The sequence below is a fragment of the Macaca thibetana genome, chromosome 4, assembly GCF_024542745.1.
Source record: "Macaca thibetana thibetana isolate TM-01 chromosome 4, ASM2454274v1, whole genome shotgun sequence".
Taxonomy (NCBI): Eukaryota; Metazoa; Chordata; class Mammalia; order Primates; family Cercopithecidae; genus Macaca; species Macaca thibetana.
Genome location: NC_065581.1, coordinates 26283034 through 26307500, shown reverse-complemented (window position 1 = coordinate 26307500; position 24467 = coordinate 26283034). Strand labels below are relative to the sequence as shown.

The 24467-nt window shown below is 42.2% G+C and overlaps 1 long non-coding RNA gene, 8 other non-coding genes and 1 pseudogene across 11 annotated transcripts in view; 8 read left to right on the top strand and 2 right to left on the bottom strand.

The window, feature by feature from the left end:
* Positions 1 to 10738, top strand: part of LOC126953556 (uncharacterized) — a 17475-nt gene extending 6737 nt beyond the window's left edge. Inside the window, exons 3-5 of one of the 2 annotated variants that reach the window (XR_007725245.1) lie at positions 337 to 485; positions 7329 to 7441; positions 10223 to 10738. This is a non-coding gene — a long non-coding RNA (uncharacterized LOC126953556). Of the gene's footprint in view, positions 1 to 336; positions 647 to 7328; positions 7442 to 10222 lie in introns of those variants that run through there. The other variant, XR_007725244.1, reaches the window with a different exon arrangement.
* On the bottom strand, positions 2578 to 2650 carry TRNAR-UCG (transfer RNA arginine (anticodon UCG)). Its single transcript has one exon. It is a non-coding gene; the product is annotated as a tRNA-Arg (tRNA).
* Positions 3323 to 4884, top strand: LOC126953511 (histone H3.3 type 1-like; annotated as a pseudogene). Its single transcript, XR_007725241.1, has one exon. The product of XR_007725241.1 is annotated as a histone H3.3 type 1-like (transcript).
* Positions 6062 to 6133, top strand: TRNAW-CCA (transfer RNA tryptophan (anticodon CCA)). The gene has a single exon. It is a non-coding gene; the product is annotated as a tRNA-Trp (tRNA).
* Positions 10463 to 10534, top strand: TRNAM-CAU (transfer RNA methionine (anticodon CAU)). The gene has a single exon. It is a non-coding gene; the product is annotated as a tRNA-Met (tRNA).
* A 203-nt stretch (positions 10739 to 10941) lies between the features above and the next one.
* TRNAS-UGA (transfer RNA serine (anticodon UGA)) lies at positions 10942 to 11023 on the top strand. The gene has a single exon. It is a non-coding gene; the product is annotated as a tRNA-Ser (tRNA).
* Positions 11024 to 11805: 782 nt separating this feature from the next.
* TRNAQ-UUG (transfer RNA glutamine (anticodon UUG)) lies at positions 11806 to 11877 on the top strand. Its single transcript has one exon. It is a non-coding gene; the product is annotated as a tRNA-Gln (tRNA).
* A 485-nt stretch (positions 11878 to 12362) lies between these two features.
* TRNAQ-UUG (transfer RNA glutamine (anticodon UUG)) lies at positions 12363 to 12434 on the top strand. The gene has a single exon. It is a non-coding gene; the product is annotated as a tRNA-Gln (tRNA).
* A 5970-nt stretch (positions 12435 to 18404) lies between these two features.
* Positions 18405 to 18486, top strand: TRNAS-GCU (transfer RNA serine (anticodon GCU)). The gene has a single exon. It is a non-coding gene; the product is annotated as a tRNA-Ser (tRNA).
* Positions 18487 to 24038: 5552 nt separating this feature from the next.
* On the bottom strand, positions 24039 to 24111 carry TRNAR-UCG (transfer RNA arginine (anticodon UCG)). Its single transcript has one exon. It is a non-coding gene; the product is annotated as a tRNA-Arg (tRNA).
* Between the last annotated feature and the right edge of the window lie 356 nt (positions 24112 to 24467).

Here is a 24467-nt window from a genome sequence, read left to right as displayed (position 1 = left end):
TGAGTCCTCCATAGGTGCCTAATAAGTATTTTTGGAATTCATTATACTTAAGCTCAGATCTGGATCTGAAGGATGTGTTAAAATGAGACAAATTGGCGTTGGGTGAGAAAATGGGGTAAGGTGGTGTTCCAAACCTAAACCTCATGGAATATGGGAGAAACTGAAGAAAATTCCCTATAGTTGAAACATTGCTTTTTGGAGGAGTACTGGGAAGGGCAGTGATGAGAGAGAACACCAGTAATGTAGTTGAGGGCAGATTATGTAGGTAGAGCTAAGTTAGCACTAACATAGAATGTGTTTCTGACTGTGTCCCTTACCTCATTTAATGCCTTTAAGGTACCTTGTGGCCTAGCGAGAAGATTGCCGATGACATGGGAGGCCTTCATCTTCTGCATCTGTCCGACCTTTTCAGCTCCTCTTCTGGTCACTCTGTCAAGGGAGCCTGGAACTACTGAGACGTGAAAGGACCAGCCCTATCTCAGATGGTGAGGGTTTCTTTACCCTGACCTCTGCCATGTTTGCTTGGAGCCCCAGTGCTCATCCTTCATGGCCTTTTTAAAAATAGCACAGCTTCTGTCAAGCCTTCTTGAAAAATTAAATTTTTTATTGTAAAAACTTTCAAACATATAAAGAATGTGAAAGAATAGGCAATTATCTGAATACTCATCACCCACATTCAATAATTAACATTTTGCCGTCTTAGTCTCATCTACCTATTTCTGCTGAATCATATGAAATTCACTTGCAGACATTATGATATATCACAACAAAATCCATAAACATGTGTCGCCTAAACATACATCTTTTATTTAACTACAATATCATTAACAAAACTTAAAAAAATCAAGCATTTCTTTAAAAATATCTCATATCTGGTTGGGTGCAGTGGCTCACGCCTGTAACATTTGGGAATGCTGAGGCGGGAGGATTTCTTGACCCCAGGGTTTGGGAGCACCGGTAACAAAACAAGCTCTTCTCTTGTGCCTCTGTACAAAACAGATTTTAAAAAATCAGCCTGGCCTGGTGGCGCGCTCCTGTAATCCCAGCTACTCCGGAATTTTAGGCGGGAGGATGGCTTGAGCTCAGGAGGTTACAGTGATCGCGCCACTGCATTCCAGCCTGGGCGACCGAAAGAAACTCTAAATAAGTGAATAAAAACATCTAAGCATTTATTTGAATTTATCTAATATATTTTTAGAGTCAGTTTTTACGTTTCCTTACGTTCTTTCACATTAGAACAGTCTCCCAGCTGTTTATTATTTCCTCATGACATCTTTTAATCTCTTCCTTCCTGCCTTCCTGCCTTCCTGCCTGCCTCCCTTTCTTCCCCCGGCCTGGGCAACACAGGGAGATCGGTCTCTACAAAAAATAGAAAAATAATTAATCAGGCCGGGTGGTGTGTGCCTGTGGTCTCAGCTACTAGGGAGGCTGAGGTGAGGATCACTTGAGCACCGGAGATCGAGGCTGCAGTGAGCTGTGATTTCACCACTGCACTCCAGCCTGGGCGACAGAGCGAGACCCTGTCTCAAAACAAAACAAAGTAAGAAAAAAGGTCTAATTGTCTCATAGAATGTCCTACATTCTGGATTTGTCTCATTATTTCCTTATGGCATCTTTTAATTTATTTTTGCTCCTTTTAAATTAGAAGATAAATCTAAATGATTGCTCTTGTGATTAATTTGAGTGATTAGATTTAGGTTAAACATTTTTGCCCAGACGCTGTTCTTTACACTGTACTAGCTTCACATCAGGAGGCACTTGTTGGGATATCCTGCTGATGGTGGAGACCGAGTGGTGCCCCCCAGGGTTCTTTATTTCTCCCTTCGCAATTGACAAGTAATGTTGGGGTGGCCCTTAACACCATGAGCATATATTATTTCCCAACTACCTTTTCCTAATGGTTTTAAGGTCGTTAAGCTCATTCGTTGCTTTGGTCTATTATTTTTCTAAGGTTTGCAAATGGTGATTCTTCTAATTCTACCAGTCTTCTGTATTTGTTAGAAGACACTTTTGTCAAACGTGTGGACCTCTTTTCTGCCTTCTTTCGTACCCCAGTCTTTCCAAGAGGTTCCCATGGCAGCTTCACATTACCCCTGTCGTAACGGCCTTGAAACTCACGTAGGTTGGCGCTAAATTGTAATTGGGTCTGACGTGTTTGTGCGTTATGGTCTAGAGTGCATTCTACAGCCTGTAAGGTCTATAAATGGTTCTCATACTAGAGCGTGCAACCGAACCACTGGGTTAACACACGATTCTAAGTAGGTCAAGTGTAGTGCGGACTAGCGAGGGAGGTCGACCTCGAAAGCTGTTATTTTTAAGAAGCTCCCAGGTGATGTTACTGGTTCAGCGACTGGACCAAATTTTGAGTAGCGCTGGCCCAGAAGATGAACTGTATGGAGTTATGGTGGAGAGAGAGAGGGTAAACAGACACGGGGCGGCTAAGTACAGGGCAAAGGCAAAGGGATTGTAGGAAGGGATCTACAATTACGATAATTTAGTGAAGTAAGTGGAAAGAGTACATTTCTGATTACCAGCTTTGAGGACGGAAAATAAGACCAAAGCAGTCAGGCCCCCAAATAACCACGGAGGGATTCGAACCCTCAATCTTCTGATCCGAAGTCAGACGCCTTATCCATTAGGCCACGTGGTCTCGGGCTAGGAAGCGCATCAATTTTTTGACAGAAAATAATCTCCTCCCCATGAGCTGTAAATGTACTTAGTGAAATCACTGTTGTAAACCAAGGATTTTCCAACCCCTGAAAAAAACATCCTGGTTGGGGAGAGACAAAGTTTAATGGTTAAAAAACAAACAAACAAACAAACAAACAACAACAAAAAAACAAGTACCGCAATTGGCCGGGCGCGGTGGCTCACGCGTGTAATCCCAGCACTTTGTGAGGCCGAGATAGGCGAATCACCAGGTCGGGAGTTCGAGACCAGCCTGGCCAACACTGTGAAACCCCGTCTCTTCTAAAAATACAAAAATTAGCAGGACGTGGTGGCGGGCGCCTGTAATCCCAGCTACTCGGGAGGCTGAGCCAGGAGAATGGATTGAAAACCCAGGAGGCGGAGGCGGAGGCGGAGGCGGAGGCGGAGGCGGAGGCGGAGGCGGAGGCGGAGGCGGAGGCGGAGGCGGAGGCGGAGGCGGAGGTTGCAGTAATCCGAGATCGTGCCCACTCCAGACTCCAGCCGGGGCGACGGTGCGCGACTCTAAAAAAAAAAAAATTACTGCAATTGTGTTCGCAGCCGCCGCCTTGCTGCCGTAGCTCTCTAACGCCAGCTCAGCGCGGCCTCTCGCTCGCCAAGCTCCAGCCAAAGGAGAAGGGGGGTAAGTAAGGAGGTCTCTATACCATGGCTCGTACAAAGCCGACTGCCCGCAAATCCACCGGCAGATCCACCGGTGGTAAAGCACCCAGGAAGCAACTGGCCTACAAAAGCCGCTCGCAAGAGTGCGCCCACTACTGGAGGGGTGAAGAAACCTCATCGCTACAGGCCTGGTACAGTGGCACTCCGTGAAGTTATGATTTGCAAACTTCCCTTCCAGCGTCTGGTGCGAGAAATTGCTCAGGACTTTTAAAACAGATCTGCGCTTCCAGAGAGCAGCTATAGGTGCTTTGCAGGAGGCAAGTGAGGCCTATCTGGTTGGCCTTTTTGAAGACACCAACCTGTGTGCTATCCATGCCAAACGTGTAACAATTATGCCAAAAGACATCCAGCTAGCACGCCGCATACGTGGAGAACGTGCTTACGAATCCATCACGATGGGAAACATTTCATTAGAAAAAATTCTCTTCTTCCTGTTATTGGTAGTTCTGAACGTTATTTTTTTTCCCATGGGGTCAAAAGGTACCTAAGTGTATGATTCGAGTGGAAAAATAGGGGACAGAAATCAGATATTTGCAGTTTTTCCATTTTCATTTGGGTGTGACTTTTTAATATAAATGCGGAAACGTGCAGCATTAATGCAAGTTAAGATGTTTCAGTGAACAAGTTTCAGCGGTTCAACTTTATAATAATTATAAATAAACCTGTTAGATTTTTCTGGACAATGCCAGCATTTGGAATGCTTGAGTTGAGAGCTGGAGAGGCGAAGGCAGAACCAGACTGCTTTCCACAGGCAGGGAACCACCACTGCCTTACAATGCTTCCAGGTAAAGACTGCGGGTTAAACACAAGAATTTACTTCTGCATACTCCGCAAATCTCACTCAAACAACACTAAAATATACATCCAAATAGGGAGAGGAGATAACAGAAACAAAAGTTTGTCATCTGGAAAGCTAATTGAGGAGTCGCTGATTTTGAGAGCCTTGAGAAAGCTAAATCCTAAACCAGGAGTGGGAAAAGCAAAGAGACAGTAGATTTTCACCACGGAGCCCCCATTTATATCCCTTTTCCCTATGCCAGGCTCGGAAATTGTCAGTACAGCTTCGTCTGGAAACTACCTGTGTGAACTGAATTTAGCCTTCCTCCAAACCCCCAAGTTCATATGTTGAAGCCCTAATCTCTAGTACTTCATAATGTGACAGTATTTCATCTGCGAAATGGGGAAATAGAATGAAATAATGTTTATCAATAAGTAAATAAATAAATAAAGGGAAAAAGAATGTGACAGTATTTGGAGATAGGGTCTTTAAAGGGGATAATTAAGGTAATTTGAGATCATGAAAGTAGGGCCCTAATCATAAGGGCAGGTGTCCTTATAGGAAGAGATTAGAACACGGACACACAAAGAAAAAATCATTTAAAGGTAGAGGGAGAAGATAGTCACCTGCAAGCCAACAAAAAAGGCCTCAGGGGAGAAAAAAAAATCAAACAGGTAAGTTCTTTGATCTCGGACTGCTAGTGTCCAGAAATGTGAGAAAGTGATTTCTGTTGTCTAAGCCACCCAGTCTGTAGTATTTGTTACAGGAGCACAGTTAACTAATACACTGTCCTTCCTCCATTTTAGAAGGCTGGACGTTTCTTTTCTTTTTTTCTTTTCTTTTCTTCTTCTTCTTCTTTTTTTTTTTTTTTTTGAGACGGAGTTTCGCACTTATTGCCCAGTCTGGAGTGCAGTGAGTGGCACGATCTCGGCTCACCGCAACCCCTGCCTCCTGGGTTCAAGCGATTCTCCTGCCTCAGCCTCCCGAGTAGCTGGGATTACAGGCATGCGCCACCACGCCCGGCTAATTTTGTATTTTTAGTAGAGAGGGGGGGGTTTCTCCATATCGGTCAGGCTGGTCTTGAACTCCCGACCTCAGGTGATCCGCCCGCCTCGGCCTCCCAGAGCCAACGCGCCCGGCCTTATTTTCTTGAAAGAGCAAAATATCGGGTTTCTAGGCTGGAACAGTCATTCTCAAACTTTTTCCTACATCCCAATCTCCTGGAAGGCTAGTTAAAACAGACTGGTGGGACCCACGCCCAGTTTCTGATTCAGTAGGCGTGAGGTTCCGCTTTTCCTAGCTTCCCTGCTGCTTCCGACCCTGAGGCGCTTTTTGAGAATAGCTAGGCTGGAGGAAGTTAATCCACGAGGCTAGAGGAAAACAGTGAGTTCAGTAAATGTTAGCGGCTTGTTTTGGGTTATTTTTGTGAACTGAATGGCTCGTGTACACAATAGAGACCAGAGGGCCCGTGGATTTGGACTGAGAAGTGAGCCTTTAGGCAAGAGATATTATTCATGTTAGGATTTTGAATCCCAGTAGGTTGAGGATGGGGCGGGTGTGCGCATAGGTTTGAGTGAAGTAAGTGCTAGCTAGGCCAGGTCCTGCGGGGCAGTGCAAGCCTGGAATTCTCTTCCTGAAGAGGGAGTCGTCTAGCGCATTTACAGAAAGTGGTACTACAAACTTCATAACCGTTCTTATTACTGTTTCACCGCAAATCTAAACTTGAACTTGAGAAACAACTGTTTTTCATATATGGAGCATTTATTTGGGTTTGGGGTTAATGTTTAATCCGGACACTCCCTTATTTTTCTCAACAAAGCCTTAGCGAAACTGTGAAAAGAGATCAAATCAAATAATGAAATTGGGAGGAAGATAAGATTAGATTCTTACTTGAAAACGAAAAGCTGACGCTCCAGTGACCTCGTGGCGCAACGGTAGCGCGTCTGACTCCAGATCAGAAGGTTGCGTGTTCAAATCACGTCGGGGTCAGGGGTGGTTGTGTTTTGGAAGGGGGCAAAATGATCTGAACTGAGATATACTTAGATATACTTAGTCAACGCGAGATAAAGAACTCAAGACATTGACAGAAAGGACACGTTTTGTTTTCTGCATTCACAGATGAGTGAGATCTGTCTCTTTTGCCCTTGGCTTGCTGTTATGACTCTAAAATGAATTCACATCGTGGACAGTCTATCTTTGGCCACCTCTTCAAAGGGAGATTAAACGCTCTCTTCTGGCATTAGATAACTTTTCCTACACGTAACCCCCTAAAAGTTGGCGCTTTTTCCATGCTCATGCCCTGCCCTCTTTGCTTCCTGACTCTTCCTTTGCTTATCTGCCTGCAACACTTCATGCCTTCTCAGTTTCATCCCCACTCGACCTGGAGTCAGGAACTTGCAGCCATCCTGGACATTACCTCTTCTTCGCTTGGAGTCCCAAGTTGTGCTGAGTTTTATCTCCTCATATTTCATATCCCATTTATTCACTTCTCTCAATTATTACAGTGGCCTATTTGCTTCCATTTATTATCTCTTGCCAAGGATATTGACATAAACCTTTTTTTTTTTTTTTTGGCGCCCAGGCTTGGGGTGCAGTGGCGGGATCTTGGCTCCCTGCAACCTCTGCCTCTCAGGTTCAAGCAATCCTCCTGCCTCAGCTTCCCGACTAGCTGGGACTACAGGCATGCACCACCATGCCCAGCTAATTTTTGTATTTTTAGTAGAGATAGGGTTTCACTATGTTGGCCAGGCTGGTCTCGAATTCCTGACCTCAGGTGATCTGCCTGCCTCGGCCTCCCAAAGTGCTGCGATTACAGGCATGAGCCACTGCGCCCTGTCCACTTGTCATTTTTTTTTTTTTTAAGGAAGCAAGCATTTTCTATTTTACTGTATTCCTAAAAGGTGTATAATTAGAGTTCTGTTAAAGTTCTATACTATTATTGCACAGTAATTATTTTATTGCTCCAGATTTCACGGTTAGTAATTGTATTGGTTTGCTAGGGCTGCCATAACAAGTACCATATACTGGGAGGCTTAAATGACAGAAATTTATTTGCTCACACTGATGCCACCTTGGCAGAATTATAAGTAATGACAGAAATCTAACATGACTGACTCCATCTTGCTTCTACACTTCATAAGCTAAATTGTTTTGTTTGTTTGTTTTGTTTTTTTGCTTATTTTAGGGCAGAGGCCAAGAGAATTACAAGAGGAATTCAGTTTACAGATACACTTTGAGGCAAGGAAAACTGGCCTCCACCTTCTTTTGTGGAGATTGAAGCTGCATTCACAAGAATAGGTAAGAATTATGGTAGGGTCCTGAACTTTGCTCAAGAATAGGCATAGACAATAACCTGCCATTGCTTAGCTTGTTTTTCTATAAGTTTTTTACTGCCCCAGGGTCACTAACTGGGGGTTGCAAGATTTATAACTTCCCGGCCAAGAGCGGTGGCTTATGCCTACAATCCCTGCACTTTGGGAGGCCGAGGTGGGTGGATCACCCAAGGTCAGGAGTTCGAGACCAATCTGGCCAACATGATGAAACCCCGTCTCTACTAAAAATACAAAAAATTAACCGGGCGTGGTGGCGCCTGTAATCCCAGCTATTTGGGAGGCCTGAGGCAGGAGAATCATTTGAACCCGGAGGCGGAGGTTGCAGTGCGCTGACACCACGCCACTGCACTCCAGCCTGGGCAACAAGAGTGAAACTGCATCTCAAAAAATAAAAACAAAATGAAAACCTGGCATTTGAGACGTTTCTGAGATTTAGCTTTTCAGCAGATCAAGAGATGCCACTTGATCCTGAGACCCCTGTACCCAGTACAGATTTTAATCCATACAATATTCCAATAAAGAAGAGTAGAGCATGAAATGAACTCAACTTAAATTTGTGCAGAAGTGACTGAGTATTTTTTTTTTCTTTTTTCTTGAGATGAAATCTTGCTCTTATTGCCCAGGCTGGAGTGCAATGGTGCAATCTCGGCTCATTGCAACTTCCACCTCCCAGGTTCAAGGGATTCTCCTGCCTCAGCCTCCTAAGTAGCTGGGATTACAGGCACCTGCCACCACGCCCGGCTAATTTTTGTATTTTTAGTACAGACAGGTTTTCACCATGTTGGCTAGGCTGGTCTCGAACTCCTGACCTCAGGTAATCCGCCCGCCTTGGCCTCCCAATGTGCTGGGATTACAGGCATGAGCCACTGCGCCCAGCCTGTGACTGAGCATTTTAAAGACAAAATGAAGGAACAGAAAAGGGGGTGAGCAGTGCTCAGTGGAGTGAAAAATTACAAAAATCAGAAAGAGGAGATTAGTTCATATGAAACCCATCTACGTTTGCTAACTGGTGCTGACAGAAGTTAAGCTCCTACCTTCCCACAGAAGTGGGTGACGGGCTTTATCTTCAGGTGTTGTTTGGAAAGACAGTACATTCTTTTGGCAGTCTTGATTTTTCTCCAGCAGGCACTTTAAAGGGGACTACAGTCATCCTAGGGATGTGGTCTTGAGCTGTTAGAAATCATGTTAGTGTCTTTAGTTTTTAAAGGTCAAGGTTGAGGCTTGGTTGAGAAGAACGTACAGAAGAGCCTGACTAGAGTTTGATCAAGGAGAGTATCGTTTTCGTCTGACACAGCAGACATAGAGTGGCAGGCCAGGTCTCCCTAATGGCTGAACAGGCAGGCCTCCATGACAACAGTGTCAGCACTGACTGAGTGGTTAAGTTAAATATTAAAAGAAAAAAAAAAAAAAAAAAAAGCCAGTGCCCTTATACAAAGGCTATGTGTCTTTAAATGCATGCACATTTACATGTAGACATATAGCTTCGTATGTCTTTAAATGCATGCCAAGAGTATGTCTTTAAATGCATGCACACTTACATGTAGACATATAGCTTAGAAGGTATATAAGCTCTGGAAAACTTTGTGATTTTGGGTTGGTCTGGCCATAATTTCCCAGCCTTTTCCGTGTACCCCATTACAAAAATAAACTCCCAGCCAGGCACCGTGGCTCACATCTGCAATTCCTGCACTTTGCCGGTCACATCGCCTGAGGTCAGGAGTTCCAGACCAGCCTGGCCAACATGGTGAAATCCCATTTCTACTAAAAATATAAAAATTACCCGGGCATGGTGGCATGCACCTGTAATCCTAGCTACTTGGGAGGCTGAGACAGGAGAATCACTTGAACCCGGGAGGTGGAGGTTGCAGTGAGCCGAGATGGTGCCACTGCACTCTAACCCAGGCGACAGAGCAAGACTCAGTCTCAAAAAAAAAAAAAGGCCATAACTGAGGCTTCCACTCAACAGCCAAGTGGATGAGCTTGATTTCCTTCCCGAAACTCAAACTTTCTCTCTCCCCTCCCCTCCCCTCCCCTTTCTCTTTTGTCACCCAGGCTGGAGTGCATTTGATGGGCCATCTCCGCTCACTGCAACCTCCTCCTTCCGGGTTCAAGCGATTCTCGTGCTTCAGCCTCCCGAGTAGCTGGGATTACAGGCGCGCGCCACCCACCACGCCCGGCTAATTTTTGTATTTTTAATAGAGACAGGGTGTCACCGTGTTGGGCAGGCTGGTCTCGAACTCCTGACCTCAAGCTATCCACCCGCCTCGGCCTCCCAAAATGCTGGGATTACAGGCTTGAGTGTCTTTTTCACTTCGAAAGTCTCCAAGGGTCAAGTATCAGCAGACTTTCTGTTTACTTCTATGTTCAAAGGTTTACTCAGAATATTTAGACATAATATTTGATTGGATTTTTAAAACATTATAGACAGAGAACATACATTGTCACTTTTTAAAGGACGATATGATAGATAAGAAAGAAAACAAACCCATGCAATTACTTTTAGCACCAGTAGTTGAGTGGTAGAATTCTCACGTGCCGAGAGGGAGATTCAGTTTCGGTTCCCCCTCGATGCAACTGTAGTTTTTTTTTTTTTTTCCACTGAACATTTTCGATGAAAATCGCAAGTAAAAAATGTCTGGAAGTAATAACGACTCCCTCTGGTATCCAGGAATGGCTGAAATTTGCCCAAGCATTTATAATTTCACCTTTATAAATTATGCCAATTAGCCTGCACTTATTTTTCCAGTAACTCGAAACATGCTTCCGTCGGAACTCCGGAGAACTTCAACCTTAGCTGATTCGAATTTATCGAGGAAGAATTCTAAACTGCTGGTGTTTAGAAGTGGCGTGCAGCCCCATATGGCTGGCCAGTGTGCACTTCTCATTCTCCAGGATAATTTGGCAAAAGACAAGAAGTCATTTAAAGTTAGGAAGATGCCAGAAATTGTAGCCTTTAATACATCCATGACAAGAGTGCTGTCGCGACAGCAGAGTGGCGCAGCGGAAGCGTGCTGGGCCCATAACCCAGAGGTCGATGGATCGAAACCATCCTCTGCTATGTGGCGTTGTATATTTTACTTGAAGACTAGGACACTGCAAAATAGGAGTTTTAAATGAGGCATGCTAAACGTTAGCCGACCTGACCCGTGTATAAGAATCCACAAGGTATTCTGGTGGAAATGCAAATTTGCAGTCTTCAGTGTCTGTAATCCTACTAATTAGGTGTGGAGAGCCTTTCAGCCAGCCTCTTAGATTTGGAGACCATTTACTTCCTCCATCAGACAAGTCTTGCAATTTGCAATATCTCTTTTAGCCAATATCTAAATCTTTAAAATTTTGATTCTGTTTTTTAACCAGGAAGAGAAACTTTCCAGAGTTGTTATCTTGTCCAACGAATTTAAAGATGTCTGTGAAAAGAAACATATATTCCTCATGGGAATATATCCAGGGTGCTGAAGGAGGCACGTAGTCGTGGCCGAGTGGTTAAGGCGATGGACTTGAAATCCATTGGGGTCTCCCCGCGCAGGTTCGAATCCTGCCGACTACGATGTGTGTTTTCTTTTTTTTCTTTCAGGTAGAGGAAATGCGGTACACTACCTGTGCAATCACACAGAATAACATGGAGTAGTATTTTTTATTTTTCTGTTATCTTTCTCCATAAAAGTGGAAGCAGATAGTTTTAGTTCTTTTGTATAACAAGACTTAGAGAAAGATTTTCAAAGTGTTACATGGGCAAGCACTTGAAAACACAAGTAATTTCTGACACTGCTATAAAAATGATGGAAAAACGCTCAAGTTGTTTTGCCTTTAAGTCTTCTTGAAATGCTGTCTCCGTATCTGAAATTCAGCTCACGTCTGACTTCCAAAACCGTGCTTGCCTTTAACTTATGGAATCTATATCTCAAACAGATCCTTTCTGGTTCGCCTCCTATCATCCTACTTTCAGAGGCCAGAATTGCAGAGGAAACACCAGATAGAGAATCTCCAAAACTGTTGCATAGATGTTTTAAGAGATGTCTAAGTGTTGATATTTTCTTTTATAAACTTAAGTAGATTAAACGTATCGTGACCTAAAAGTTCAGCAAATGCACAGTTCTGATTAATCAAGGAACGCTCCTATTCATAATCTCCGTGGGCAGATCCGAACAAGTTTTGGGAAAGGTGAATTCTGTTCTTGCTTTCCGCCTGCCGGAGCAGTTTTGTTGCTTTCTCGGAATCTGAGACTATGCACCTATTTTGAGAGGCCAAAGTAAACAGCACTCTCAATGGATCAAGTCCACGTACTACATTCATGCTATCAAAAATATGCTAGGATGGCATTGTGGTGTTGGCCCCATGGTGTAATGGTTAGCACTCTGGACTTTGAATCCAGCGATCCGAGTTCAAATCTCGGTGGGACCTCTAACACTTTTAGTGCTCTTTCCTTCTCTCAAATTAACATTGTACACAGAAGAGCGTGCACCTGATCACTTAAGCTCGTTAACATCCCATCCCAGTAGGCAGCACGATGCTTCCCTGCAGAACAGCATCCTCTAATTTTTCACCTGTAATTTCACATCTGTCCTCTCTTGCCTCTCCTCTCTTGTTGGACGCAAGTTCCTCAGATTTAGATTATCATAAGCAAGTTTAAGGATACGTGTTACACCTACCAGACCTCAGTTCTTTCTTTTTTTTGAACAATACTCAAACAGCTTCAAGTTTTATCACTTTCTAAGATGGACTTGGTCCAGGTATGTTTGTAGTGCACGTGAGAGTCTCTTGGAGCCTCTACTATATGGGATACAGATAGTATTAATTTAATAAATATTAATAGAATACTGTATAGAATATATGACATGCTCTGTAATCAGTATTTATAGATATTCATGAAATTGATAATGGAAGGTGGCCCCATGGTGTAATGGTTAGCACTCTGGACTTTGAATCCAGCGATCTGAGTTCAAATCTCGGTGGGACCTGTTCTAATTTTGGTGACCCATCCTTCGTTCTTCTCTTAAATCGCCAACACACTCTGGTCTGTGGATTTACCTTCTCATTCGCAGTTTCTTCTCCCGATTAGCAAGTGTCATGTAACTCCTGATTGTCATCTCTAGCTTTTGACTAGTATCATGTCCTTGTACATTCTTGGTCTTTTCTCTTAGCATCCACTCTTCCCTGACTTCCCAAAGGCAGCCAGGGTGTTATTTGCGTGCTCAGGGTGCTTAATGGTTTATGTGTCAGAGGCCCCTCCTGCGAATCTTTTCTTCTTTGGAGGTCCCTCAAAATGCAAGGATTTACATAAGAATTGTAGTAGCAAGCGCCTCATGTAAGGGTCCCATAGTATATGGGTTAGCACTCGGGGTTCTGAATCCAGGAATTTGAGTCCAAATCTCTTTGGGATTTTAGCAACATCTTGGTCAATTTTCCTCTGTGGTTCTCTTAAATCATTAACCCACCTTCGAGGTGTACCCACTTGGCTGCAAGTGCTGCCAATCAACATGGCACCCTGTCCTGGAGAAAACTGTCTCTATCTACTGACCTCTGAAATTTTAGCCCTATTCCTATTTTACTTGATGTCTCTTTTTGCCTTTTTGCCCAGTTTCTCAGATTCTGGTAAGTTAGAATCTTGGCCCCAGTGATTAAGAGTTCATGTTTTACAGCCCCCAGTCTCAGTTTCTTCCTTTTCTAGAGCTTGTTTAAAGCGTTCCATCTGCTTCTAATTACTAACACTGTCCTTAAAATGTTTGCACTGCACAGCGCTACAGTTGTACACATCTTAGAGCCTCTGCTATCTCTACTTAGCTGGGGCTCCACCCAAACTCCTTAAACTAATGCATTGTCCACATTATTTGAAAGATTAACTGTTACGTTAAAAGTACACATCAGTCTTTCAGTCGGGATTCAATTTCAATGTCCTAGTGACTTAATGGCTAGCACCTAGGCTTCAAATTTCAGTGGACCTGTCTCAGTTTTGGTGACCTTGCTCTTGAGTTTACCCAAATGGAGAAGTACGCTTGGGCATGTATAGATAGTCTCACATACTTGCACTTGTTTTCTGGAGCAACATCCAGCTTCTTGCTCTTTCCTCTGGCTACTGAAAGTTGTCCTCTGCCCATCACCCTCATGTATCCCTAGAAGCTCTTCTTTTGAAAGCTTTGCTTTGCTTTTCTGGAGCCTGAAGTCAGTTAGATCACTGTAAGTTAATCATCTGCTGGGATGAGTAAAGGTTCATGTATCAGAGGACCCACCTATGACTTTCATATTCTTCAGAGCTCACTCTGAATGCTCTGCATGCTATATTTGGACTTGGGCATGAAAATATGTAAACCACAAATTGAGTCATCTGAGAGCCTGCATTTTTCTCCCCATGCGAAGCTATTAGTGTTCCTTACATTGAATCTATGCCCATTTTAAAGATTAACTGACCAGATGCAATAGTATACAAGTCTTCACTAGAACCTTTGTTATACAAAGGTACCATGGTATAACGGTTAACACTCTGGACTCCAAATACAGCAATCACAACTGTCAATGGGACTCTAAATTCCTTCTGTTGACTCTCTCTACTGTTCAAAACGTATCCTCCAGGGCTCTCAATGACAGCAAAAGTAGAGCTCCGTGAACTCCTCTGGCCTCTAAAAATTGTTCCAGAAAAAAGCCCTGTAGACTTCCTTCTGCCTGTTTAGCCCTATTTCATGGTGCTATCTTAGTTACTCTTTATTAGCTTCCTATTGCTTACCAGAAATTTGGTGGTTTAAGACAATATGAATTTATTTGTTGTTATTTATTTATTTATTTATTTTTGAGACAGAGTCTCGCTCTGTCGCGCAGGCTGGAGTGCAATGGCACAGTCTCATCTCACTGCAACCTCCGCCTCCCGGGTTCAAGCCATTCTCCTGCCTCAGCCTCCTGAGTAGCTGGGATTACAGGCGCCTGCCACAACACCTGGCTAATTTTTTGTATTTTTAGTAGGGACGGGGTTTCACTATGTTGGCCAGGCTGGTCTTGAACTCCTGACCTCGTGATCTGACCACCTCGGCCTCCCAAGGTGCTGAGATTACAGGCGTGAGCCACTGCGTCTGGCCTATTTTATTTATTTTTTAAAATAGGATCTCACACTATCACTCAGGCTGGACTGTAGTGACACAATCATAGCTCATTGCAGCCTCAAACTCCTGGGTTCAAATAATCGCCCCCCTTCAGCCTCCCAAGTAGCTAGGACTATAGGTGCACACCACCATCCCTGGCTAAGACAACATCAATTAAATTTTTTTTGCCGTTTTGGATATCAGAAGTCTACAATGAAAGTATTAGCAGGGCTGTGTATCTTCTGGAGACATCATGAGATAATTCATTTTCCTGGCTTTTTCAGCTTCTAGTACTCCCTTCCTTGCATCACTTATTGCTTCTAAACTCACATTTTCTTCTCCTGACTCTGAAGCTCCTGCCTTCCTTTTATAAGGACCCTCTTGATTACATTGGACCCACTTAGATAATACAAGATAATCTCCCCATCTCAAAATCTTCAGTGAAAATCCATTTGCAAAATTCCTTTGACCACTTAAGGTAACATAAGGTAACATATTCACAGGTTCTGGTGATTGGTTGTGGACCTATTTTTGGGGTCATTATTTAGCCTACCATACCCTCTATAAATAAATAGGAGGCATTTGTTAATGCTCTTTAGATTTAATCTATTGGTCATGGCTTTTTTCAAAAGATAATGTATAGATTTACACCAAGCTTATACACAAGTCTTTCAATAGGAGAATCTTACGGAAAGGGTCTATGATGTCATGATTAGCATCTGAACTCAGATTTGGCAAATTTATGACTATGATGTCTGGTATTTTTCTCAACTATACTCCCTTCCAGCCATAGGATCTACTGCTCTCTGGCTGATCAGGCCTGCCTAAATATATTAGTTATCTGTTGTATAAGAAATTGCCCCCAAATTGGCAGCTTAAAACAACAGACACATATCTCACATATCATGAAAGTGATATCCTATCACATTTCCTATATTCTGTAGGTTAGGAGCAGGTCACTAGATCCAGCCAACATTCAAAGGGAGGAGATTACACAGGAAGTGTGGCCAACACACTGTTAAACACTCTAGAGACCTTAGGGCAGAATAAGCCCCAATTGGAACTGGTCTAATGCTATGACTGATACTTTGCAGACACCTTCTTTTGCTTGGTCACTAAGTGCTGTATTGGGAGCAATTCCTGGTACCTTTCAATTGGGAAAATTATCTCTTGCCCTCACCATTTTTTTTTTCTTTTTTTTTTTTTTTTTTGAGACGGAGTCTCTGGCGTGGAGTGCACTGGCATGATCTCCCCCAGGCTGGAGTGCACTGGCATGATCTTGGCTCACTGAAAGCTTCGCCTCCCAAGTTCACACCATTCTCCTGCCTCAGCCTCCCGAGTAGCTGGGACTACAGGTGCCCGCCACCACGCCCGGCTAATTTTTTGTATTTTTAGTAGAGACGGAGTTTCACCAAGTTAGCCAGGATGGTCTCAATCTCCTGACCTTGTGATGCGCCTGCCTCGGCCTCCGAAAGTGTTGGGATTACAGGCGTGAGCCACTGCACCTGGCTGCCCTCATCTTTTTAAAACTAGTTTTCCTCTGTGTATCTTCCTTTATAATCAAGCCAGTATTGAAGAACTCGACTGCTACTCTCTTTTAATATCATGCCTGAACAAGTGAATTAGAATCTATACGGATAATGCCCTTACATGAATACTTCTCAGAAGTTCCCTATGAATTCAAATGTGGAGCATAGAGAACCACTGAGCTAATTTTCCCGTGACCACCCTATTTAACTTGCCACCACTCCTATGCATATACCATCCTCTGATATACTGTGTATTTTGCTTTTTTTTTTTTTTTTGGTGAGACAAGGTCTCACTTTGTCACCCATGCTAGAGTGCAGTGGTGCAATGTTGGCTCACTGAACCTCAACCTCCTGGGTTCAAGCGATCCTCCCTCCTCAGCCTCCTGAGTAGCTGGGACTACAGATGTGTGCCACCATGCCCAGCTAATTTTGGTATTTTTTGTAGAGATGGGGTTTCACCATGGTGCCCAGGCTGGTCTCGAACTCTTGAGTTTGAAGAATCCGCCTGCCTCGGCTTCCCAAAATGCTATGATTATAGGCATGAGATACTGTTCTCTGCCTATATTTAGCTTTATAAATTGTTTATTGCTTATTTCTACATAATTAGGTTTCACCAGGACAGGGAATTTTGTGTGTGGCATATACATTTGTTCTTAGAACAATGCCTGGAACATACACAATGCTCAGTAAATATTCATCAAAAGATTGAATGAATCAAAGAACCAATGAACCCTTCAGGTCCAGGTTTGTTTATCACGCTTTATAATTCCTAATCCAAACACAGTCAAGACCAAGCAGTATTTTTTCTTTCCAGGACACTTCAGAATTTGTTGCTAACTGAAGCTTTAAAAAAATGAAAATTTGTACATTTCTTTCCTGCTATGTTTTGATGATGATTTGATGCCTAATATGTCTCATATTTTTAAGGTAATTTCTTGATACCTCCTTAGGGTATACAGTTTGAATCCTGATCATATCCTTAATTGCCTTGCTTTGCTTTGCTTTGCTTTTGAGACAGGGTCTTATTTTGTCACTCTGTTACCCAAGCTGGAGTGCAGTAGTATGATTACGGCTTGATGCAGGCTCGCCTTCCCAGGCTCAGCTGATTCTCTCACCACAGCCTTCCAAGTAGCTGGGACTACAGGCACCAGCCACCACACCCTGTTAATTTTCTGTATATTTTGTGGAGTCGGAGTCTGGTCATCTTGCCTAAGCGATCTTCCAGCCTTGGCCTCCCAAAGTGATGGGATTACAGGTGTGAGCCACTGTGCCCGGCCTTATTTTTTTAATGCTACATCACTTCAAAACACACACATACACAATATTATTGTTTTTGTAATTTTATTGGGTATAGGTGAGAAAACAGCCCCTGGTATCCAGGAACTGGTCTGACCCTATTCAGTAGGCCTGCATATTGTCAGGAACTGGCCAGGCCATGGGGTTCTTCTGTTGTGCCTAATCTCACAGAACATTAGCATCAGACTGACTTTTCTGATTGTGATGAAATGAGTCAGAAACAACCAAAGAAAGGTTGAGCACGGTGGCTTATGCCTGTAATCCCAGCACTTTGGGTAAACCAAGGTGGGTGGATGGCTTGAGCCTAGGAGTTTGAGGCCAGCCTGGGCAACACAGTGATGTCGTGAGAGCTTGTCTCTATAAAAATAAATTTATTTTTTTAAACTTAGAATTTAAATGAAATACAAAAAGATAATAAAAATGACAACATTCAGGATCATTTTCACCACATTTCTTTGTACAGAATAAGCAAAAACAAAACAAAAATCCCTCAGATGGCTTGGATTCTTCAAGATACAGTCCAAAATCTAGGATCTGACACTCAGAACCAATCACAATTTGACTGTAACCCATCACTTCAACACTTTACCAGTCACCCACTTGGGCTTCTAGGAGAGACAATGGTTATTTCTCAGATGCATTAGTGCCATCATATGGCAAGCATCCCTCTGGGAATCCTACCGAGGAGTGTCCAGGAATGCAACAATAGACATACCTGGTTTAATGATGGTGTTCATATACATGACGTAAGAAAAAAGACAAAATCCAATTTGATTTAAAAAACAGGAGCAGTCACTAATTCATTTTTCCTTTTAAATTTCTCTTATTTTTCCCTTAGAAAGTGTACTTTGTCATCTTTATTAGGGTCTATTCCTCCCTCCCAGTCTCCTCTTTAGTTTTTCTTCCTTTATGAGAGTAAGAGGGCCATTTATCCATTGTTTCCGTCACTGAAAACATTTAACAAAAGAATAGGAATTGCCAAATGAAAGTGCTGAGAAAAGAAACATCACATATATCGCAAGTCAGTAGGGTCTGTGACGAGGTGGCCGAGTGGTTAAGGCGATGGACTGCTAATCCATTGTGCTTTGCACGCGTGGGTTCGAATCCCATCCTCGTCGCTCTGGTTTCCGTTCCCGTTAGGCTTTTTAAGGTTTCCTCTTGAGTGAGATGGTATCGAGTATATCTTCCTGTTTGCTCACTGAGAATGAGGTGTATTTAGCTCCCTTAAGAGAGGTATTCTTCAGTACGTAGTAGAACACTAACCTGTGCTGGCACTAACAACCTTCTGTAGGTAACGAATACTGATCCTATTTTATAAAGGACGGAAAAATTACAGTATTTTCAGCTACGCTCCCTCCGCGCAGGCAGAAGTGTATCCACTGCTGCTCCAGATTCGCAAGACTCTGTTGTAGTTGAAAACTGATTTCCGACCCTCTGATTTGTTGCTTAATCCCCTAAGTAGCGCCTGGCCTTTCTCCTTATCTAGCTGTGATCCGGTGATTGTTAATTATACATAACTGGGGATATTTCTCAAAATGCTCGTGTCTCCTCCCCTCCCCCAGACCCAGTTAAATCGAAATCTTTAGGGAGTAGAGTCTAGTGGTCGTTTTGCAAGTGCCTTGGGTCTCCCGGGTTAAGAACCATCACTGACCTCACTTCCTTCTTAGTTTTGGTTTCACTGTTTTGGCAGTTTTCATCATAAATGCGTAATCATAAGGAATTGGGCCTGGTGCAGTGGCTCATGCCTGTAATCCTTGCACTTTGGAAGGTCGAGACTGGAGGATCACTTGAGTCCAGGAGTTGGAGACCAACCTGAGTAATATATCAAGGGCCCCCACAACCCCACCCTCCCCGTATTAAAAAAACAAAAACAAACAAACAAAAAACACAAAAACACAAAAAAAACAACAACAAAAAGAGAGAAAGAGAGAGAAAGAAAGAAAGAAAAAGGAATTGGTTACATATGCCATGTCATTCCTAAATAATGAAGCCCATAGGGCCATTAAAATTTATGTTACATAAAAATCACACCTAAAAAAGACTGCTAAACTTGCTAAATAAATATTTAAAACTGCCATTTAGCCTGTATCTAAACATCCCATATCTAAACAAAAAACACAAAAATTGGTTATGCTTATGCCATGCAAAACTTTTCAACTTAAAAAAAAAATTCTTTTTTTTTTTTTTCATGTGGTTTATCAGAGGCTCTGTTGTCTTCCACGTTTAACACATCTCCCCTTAATCTGGTTTAGTGGTGGACAAAGGGGAGGTGTTACATAAAAGTTAGCTGCTTCTATGTCTGTGATGTTTAATGTTTCAGAATTCAAGACTGTTGACAAATTCCTGACAAAGATCACCACAGACACACCTGTAGAAAAGCAAAATTAGATTTGTTGGTTTGTTGCAATGAGGGAGAGAATAGGCTGGGTGTGGTGGCTCACACCTATAATCCCAGCGCTTTGGGAGGCGGAGGCGGGCAGACACATGAGGTCAGGGTTTGAGCCTGCATGGTGAAACTCCTTCTCTACTAAAAATACAAAAATTAGCTGGGTTTTGGTGGCACATGCCTGTAATTCCAGCTACTTGGGAGGCTGAGGCATGAGAATTGCTTGAATCTAGGAGGTGGGTGAGCCTAGATCATTTGAATCCAGGAAGTTGTGGTGAGCCTATATTGCGTCACTGCACTCTGGCCTGGGCGACGGAGTGAGATTCTGTCTCAAAAACAGACAAACAAACAAACAAACAAACAGAGAGGATAAAGCAGGATTCTCGCTATAACTGGTAAAGAAGCAGTAGTCATATTTACCAGAAAGGAGGAGATGTTTGGTTACTTTTGTTATTTGACGATGTCCTTGTTTCTTATTTTTACTCAGCACAATTATGAATTGTCTTGTTTTTATCTCAAGGCATAATGGCCACAAAGTGTCCTTGCCTGTTGGTGTTTTTTGAGATTGGTTATACCCAATATGAGTTGACCAGAGCTTTGCTGTGAGAGCCAGGCCAGCTCCTAGCAACTCCAAGTCCTAGCTGTTAATGTCAGACCAGTTCTGGCTATTGGGGCTGTTTTTCTCTTCCTCAAGATATAGGTTAATTTGTAAGTTTGGTAAATTCTTCATTTCTTTCCATATCTAAGCCCTTTGCCTAACAACTCTGCAATTCCTCCCAAAGAGATGTGATATATTTCCATATCACTTTGACTTTGGCCTTGGGCATGAGAACGACTTTGGTCAATGTGATGTTAGCAGGGATAAGTCAATTAGGGCCTTTAAATATGCCTGCAGAGTTGGGTGTCCATATGCACCTCTGCCATCTTCATGAGAGAAATTTTCCCTTGGGTAGCTGCTGTCTTTTCACACTTTGCCCCAGAAAGAATGTGCTTTGAACTAACTAGAGTTCCTACTGTGAAGCGCAGAGGAGGTAAGCTGAAGTGTACTTACATCTTAAGGTACAGCCATTCATACACTCTGGCCAAGAGCTGTTGACCTTCAGTTGACACACACAGATGCTTATTGTTATATGTTTTTAAGCATTTGTGTGTGTGTGTGTTTTAATGGAGCAATAGCTGACTGAAACATAGTCTTTGCTCCTTGCAAGTCATAATAAAAATCTTTATGGTTTTGGCTGAGCATGCTGGCTCACATCTGTAACCCAGTACTTTGGGAATTGAGGCAGGAGGATTGCTTGAGTCCAGGAGTTCAAGATAAGCCTGAGCAACATAGCGAGACCCTGTCTCTACAAAAAATAAATTAGCTGGATGTGACGGCACGCACCTGTAGTTCTGGTTACTCGGGAGGCTGATGCAGGAGGATTGGTGGTTGAGGCTGCAGGGAGCCATGATTGCACCACTGCATTCCAGCCTGGGTGACAAAGTGAGACCCTACATCATAAAAATATGTAATACAATTTTTATGTTTTTGAACTGTAGTGGAGGCAAAATTTTACCTCTATTTTTATTACAATTTCTCCAACTGAACCTGAGAATTAAATTGATGTAAGGCAGATTAATACAAAAAGACCATACGAATTCGTTTAATACAAGTTTTCTGTGGCACAAGAGCCTTCATTGGAAAATGAAGATACTACAGCACAGTGAGAGTGGAACACTTACATGCTGAAATAGAAAGTGGTAAACTATGTAAATGTAACACCGCAAAGGGGGTTGGGCTTGGGTAGTTACTTGGGTAGAGAAGTGGCTGAGAGGATAAAGGCTCATTTAACAAGATTTGTTTACACAGATTTCCCTCAGCCTCAGTTTCCCTACAAATTAGAATGAATGATACTTTCATTCTAGTTTAGGGGGGACTTATTTCACAGAGGAATTTAATCTTCTGCTTTTAAGAAACAGAGTGAGAGTCAGAGTGATATTCTTGCACCTGCTATTTTTCAAGTGCCTTTAACTCAAAATAGTCACTATGCCAGAGGGGCATAGTTTTTAACTCCTTCAGAACATATCTCTTCTATATAAAGTATAATTTACTTATATAATCTACTTATTCATTTTGTGTTTTCTGTGTTGCCTCCGCCTCTCTTCCTTCAACTCCAAACCTCTTAAGGACATGAGTTTTTGCGTACTTTTGTTACTGTGGTCTGAAAATAGGTGAGTAATGTACAATAAAGTATTTTGAGAGACAGAGAGCTCACATTCACATAACTTTTATTAATGTATGTAGATTGTTATAATTGTTTTATTTTATTAGTTATTACTATTAATCTCTTTAAATGCCTAATTTATAAATTAAACTTTATCTTACGAGTGTATGTATAGGAAAAAACATAGTGTATATAGAGCTCAGCACTATCCAAGGTTTCAGGCATCCACTGGGGTCTTGGAACATAACTCCTGTAAATAAGGGGGGCTACTCTATTAAATTCATGAATCTCTTAATCCCCTGTGCAACTGGACGCAACTCCCAGTGTTCGTGATACACATCTAGAAATCTTTCTTCTTGATTTATTTTCTTCCAGTCTCTTTTTTTTAATTCACCTTCAAAAGATGTTTTTTATTTTATTTATTTATTTATTTTTTTTTCCTGAATCCCACTCTCAAAGCAGAAAGGCTTGCACATTCATCAAAGGGTGCATATATTTTTATTTTGGTGGATTTGGGACAAGCTCCTAAATTCCAGTGACCATTTAAGACTCAGGATGTCCACACATTTCCCTATCTTTTTCACTTTTCTCCCTTTTGGCACTCCCAGTCTAGAAAGGCTCTCTCCTCCTTTTGGTATTCTTTGCTCTCAGTGCAGTAGAAAAAGAAAGAAAAAGAAAAGAAAAAGAGTTATGACAGGCAAATTTTTGTGTTCTTGCATCAGAATTTCCACTTTCATTAAATGCTTCAGGGAGGCTGTGGGGCCCCTGGAAAAAGTCTTGTTCATCCTCTGGTACACAGGATTAAATACTCATCAGAGAGAGAGGAGGAAGCTTTTTCCTGTTCTTAGAATCAAGAAAAAAGGTGGGGTATGTAATTCTCAAGTATCACTGTATTCATTTTAAAAGGTTACTCTTCTTTTGAGGTTATATACTTTCTCTAGTTTATAAAAGAATGCTCAGTGCAAATGGTGGGTTTTGCCATTAACAAGGGAGAACATGGTTTTGCATGACATTAGGACATTGACACTTTTTAATCCAATAAATTTCAAAGTCTGGTAACCAATGCTCAATCCATACATTTTTTATACAATTTGGAATCTACAGATGACTAGAGGAAACCAGAATCAAACAGAGCTAAGGAAGAAGCTGGGGACAGGGAGAGGTAATTATTACTAGTTTTAATATTCTTAGCTTTGACCTAGAAACAAACTTATAGACTCCATGTGATTTGAATCAATGATCTCATCTGGATGGAGTCAAATGTCTTATGTTTCATCACGATGTCAGCAATTGGAAATTACTTTTCCTTAATCCTAAATTATTATTAAATTCAGGCACACAAAATGTTATTTAGGAATACAAAATGTGTTTTTATGTATTTTGCACAGGTGTGTTCCCTGTCTTTTCCTGTTTGCACACACACACTATAACCAGTTGCGCTATTTTAATTACCTTTATATTTTTGCTTTGTAATATAAAATTCAATATTAGCTATTCTCATCCTTTTGATGGCAACACATCCAAAACAAAAAAAATTAAAATAGAGAATAAGAACCAGTAACATAGGCTTCAGCAGCTGCCAAAACTCCTTAGCACACGTGCACTTAGACTAAAAAAGAAGTGTGAAGTGTGAAGAGGTTTTGACCTAGTGCTAAATCAGAGGAAGCAACAAGTTTCCTACTGTGATAGCCATTGGGGCCTGGCATTAGTCTGAGACACTACAGTTTGAGAAAGCTTGGCTTATAGATCTGAATTTCTTTTTTTTAAGGAATTCAATCCTTGAATTGAATCCAAGCCTACAAAACCGAAACACAAGTGCTTAAAATCCAAACTTGGGGAGAACCTGACAGCTCCAAAATACTGGATGGCTGTATTTCAGTTTTGACTTTCCAGTCTTTCTGCACTCTGTCACTTGTTCTCCTAAGGCCTTTGAGAATGTCTCCTTATTCCCTTTAAAGGAGAGGAGGAAGAAGGAGGAAAAAAAATGATTCAGAAAACCCATAAAATGGATGATTTTTTATTTTTTTCTTGCAATGAAATAGGTAATAGAATTTTCAGGCCCCCCAAAAGGCATCCCATTTAACCACGAAGGGATTCGAACCCTCAATCTTCTGATCCGAAGTCAGACGCCTTATCCATTAGGCCACGTGGTCCTTTCCGACTCATCTGCGGCGGCAATACTTAGAAAATAAAAGGAACTTCTCCCTCATCCCCGCCCCTCGTGTTGGCATCCGCAGCGCCCGTGTCTTCGCGAATTAGAAAATGAAAACTTGAGATTACGTGGGATATTTGGGGCCACAGAATCGGGATTTATAAATGGTTGGGATCGACAACTATTTCAGTCTTGTGGTAATATGACTACTCCTTGGAGAGAAAAGTCGTTTGTTCTATGACTCCCAAGGCAGAAGAAGTGGGGTTTATGGCATCTAAAAGATGCTGAAATTTTGCATAGTGAATGCATCGAAGGATATTTTAAAATAAGCTTATTCAAGGTTTCTTCCCTATGATG